Here is a 3,456-nt window from a genome sequence, read left to right as displayed (position 1 = left end):
TATGCTGTTTCTTTTTAATATCTTGCCTCCAGACAGGAAAAAAAGAGCTTTGTTTACCAGTGTAGCACTAATGCCTTTAATAGTGCCTGGCCAAAGCAGGCACTCAATAAATATTTGTTGAATGAATGAGTGTACAGAAGATTATGTCAGACACTTCACCAGATGCGGGCCTCTATCATTCAATCGTTTATATGGGGGGGGGGGGTAACTAACAGTAAACAAATGTGTTATATGACAGGTAGTATTAAGTCCTATGAAGAAAAATAAAACACAGGATGGATTGTAAAACAGTACGCTATTTTTTTATTTTTTTTTTTAATTTTTTTTCAACGTTTTTTAATTTATTTTTGGGACAGAGAGAGACAGAGCATGAACGGGGGAGGGGCAGAGAGAGAGGGAGACACAGAATCGGAAACAGGCTCTGAGCCATCAGCCCAGAGCCCGACGCGGGGCTCGAACTCCCGGACTGCGAGATCGTGACCTGGCTGAAGTCGGGCGCTTAACCGACTGCACCACCCAGGCGCCCCATACGCTATTTTTTTAAATGTCAATTTATTTTTGAGAGACAGAAAGAGACAAGGTGGACAGGGGAGGGGCAGAGGGAAAAGGAGAAAGAATCCCGAGCCATGCTGTCATTGCAGAGCCCGAGGAGGGACTCAGTCTCACGAACCGTGAGATCATGACCTGAGCCATGACCTGAGCCAAAACCAAGAGTTGGACGCTTAACCGACAGAGCCACACAGGCGCCCCCAAGGAGGATGCTATTTTGTTGAGTCCATCCCACATGAGACAGGATGGACTCATCACCCCAAATTAGGTTTGGATGTCAAGACTGATAGAGTCACATACACCCCAACAGGGTATGAAAGGATTTGCCGCTTGCATAATGAGGCTTTCTGGGGAAAGCAGGACAGCTCCCAAGCAGGTCCAAAAATGGCTGAGAGAACAGAGAAAGGAGCCTGGTTTGGGGTTTCTGTGGTAATGAACAGTTAGGGCCAAGGTGATGGTTCCATATGCAGTTTAAATTTCCCACAAGTGTCAAAGAAGGAGCAGCCAGGCTTGCTCAAATATGGAGCAGAATGGGAAGAGAGGGGAGTGAGGCTTAACAGCTGTCAGCAGTCAAACATAAAAAGTGGAATTAGGTTCCTTATTACACATTGTATATAGGGAGATCAGAAAAAGACTCTGATAAAGAGACACTTGAGCAAAGACCTGAAAGAAATGAGAAAGTGAGCTATGAAGTTATTTGGAGAAACATCCTTCTTGGCAGATTCAAAGGTCCAGGAACAGGAGGGGATTTGGTATGTTTGAGAAGCAGTAAGAGGCTGGGGCGCCTGGGTGGCTCAGTCGGTTGAGCATCCAACTTTGGCTCAGGTCATGATCTCACAGCTCGTGAGTTTGAGCCCTGTGTCGGACTCTGTGCTGACAGCTCAGAGCCTGGAGCCTGCTTCTGCTTCTGTGTCTCCCTCTCTCTCTGCCCCTAACCCACTCGCATTCTGTCACTGTCTCTCTCAAAAATAAATAAACATTAAAAAAAAAAATTAAAAAAAACAAAAAGAAGCAGTAAGAGGCTGTTGTGAACAAAATAGACTCACCTGACTGGGCAGCAAACATCTAGTGCATGCTCTGAGAAGCATGTAAACGTAGTTTTGTAAATGCTATACATGTATTCAGAAAGTTTTATGTTAATGCCATGTTTACTTTAAAATTCGAAACATGACAAGTATGTCCAATATCATCAACTATTGGAGGTTCTAGCCAGGAAGAGCAAACAAGAAAGAATAATGACTGAAAAGGAAGACAAACATTTTTGGCAGAAAGCATGATTGATTCTTAGAAAACCCAAGAGAGTTTCTAGTGGAATTACTAGACTGTATTCAAGAAGATTCCAAAATATAAAATCAATGTATAATAATGCGTTACATTTCTTCATACCAATAAGAAATAGTTAAAAATGTAAATTTGAAAAAGATATCAATTACAATGCTATCAAAAGCACATAGCAATATTTTCATTTACCAAATATTATATATAACCATCATGGGGAACATTATAAAACTGTTGAAAACCTAAAAACATGAAAAATAAATGCTTCTATCTAGGAAAATGCAATATCATAGAAGCATCAGAAGCCTTTCTTGTCAAATCTATAAATTCAATTCAATGCCAGTCAAATGCCAGTGGGCCTTTCCATAGAACCAGTTGATTGGAAAATGTATGGGATAGCAAAGGGCCAAGATAAACAAAGGTGATTTTCAAGACAACAAGGTCAAGGGCATTTGATATCAAAATTTATAAACTTGTGAAAGTAAGAGTGTGGTTTTGGCACAGTGATGACAATCAAACCAATAGACTAGAAAATCATTTCCAGTTTCTGTTGAAGCCTTTCATCCATTTTCTCCATTTTCATCTAACATTACTGTTCAGTTATTTTTAAGTTCTTGCCTACCATCTCCAATGTTTTGATCATCCATGGATATGTTCCTATTGTTTTAGGTTTTTATCATCAGTCACTCTTGCCTGCCTTTTTACATTTACTGCTATTATATGCTGGATACTGTGTGTTCAGGTATCTTCCACGGTGAGGGTTTCCATCTTTCTTTTGTTAGGTAGATAAAGTGAGAGACCGATTTCCTCAGTGTAATCAGAGACTGAGCTGGAATAGGGTAGGGCTGCATTTTACTTTTTTAAGTTTATTTATTTACTTAGAGTACCCGTGGGCGAGGGAGGGGCAGAGAGGGAGGGAGAGAGAGAATCCCAAGCAGATTCCGAGCTGTCAGGGTGGAGCCTGACATGGATGGGGCTCAATCCCATGAACCGTGAGACCTGAGCTGAAATCAAGAGTCAGGTACTGAAATCAAAAGTCAGTTGCTTAACTGACTGAGCCACCGAGGCACTCTGGGTTACATTTTAAATAAGACTCAGGCCACCCCTGCTTATAGCCTGTTATTCCTTGTGTTCTGTGGAGTTTTAATTGAGAGCCTAGCAGATCTCTGTCTCCTCACCCCTTAAGGATGGTTCATCTCTTCCCTTTGGAAGATTTGAGCTCCATGAACCCTCAAAATGTGACAAATATTTTTTCATAGAACACTTCTCTTTAAGCAGGACTTAGCCTCATATATATATCTGAGTCTGCAGAAGACTTCACTTTTTTTTATACTTAGATCTTTAATCCAATTGGAATTTTTATTTATGGTGTGAGATAGGGGAATGTAACTGGATTATTTTCCATATGTGACAGATTGTTGGCCTTGATCCTCCCTTTATCCATATCGCCTTTCCATGTAACTCTGCAGTTTCTGCAACTGAAAAGGCTGAGTGTCCCCTCTCCTATCCTTGACTTTTAGGCTTGGCCATGGGCCATGTGATTGTTAGACATGTAATGCAGGCAAAACCTCTCTCTTGTACCTCGGCCATCACCATAAGAACACACCCTGAGCAGCCTGCTAGTCCAAG

Source organism: Prionailurus bengalensis, chromosome D1, assembly GCF_016509475.1.
Source record: "Prionailurus bengalensis isolate Pbe53 chromosome D1, Fcat_Pben_1.1_paternal_pri, whole genome shotgun sequence".
Classification (NCBI taxonomy): Eukaryota; Metazoa; Chordata; class Mammalia; order Carnivora; family Felidae; genus Prionailurus; species Prionailurus bengalensis.
The sequence above is the reverse complement of the archived record's forward strand: the minus strand, read 5'-3'. Positions refer to the sequence as shown.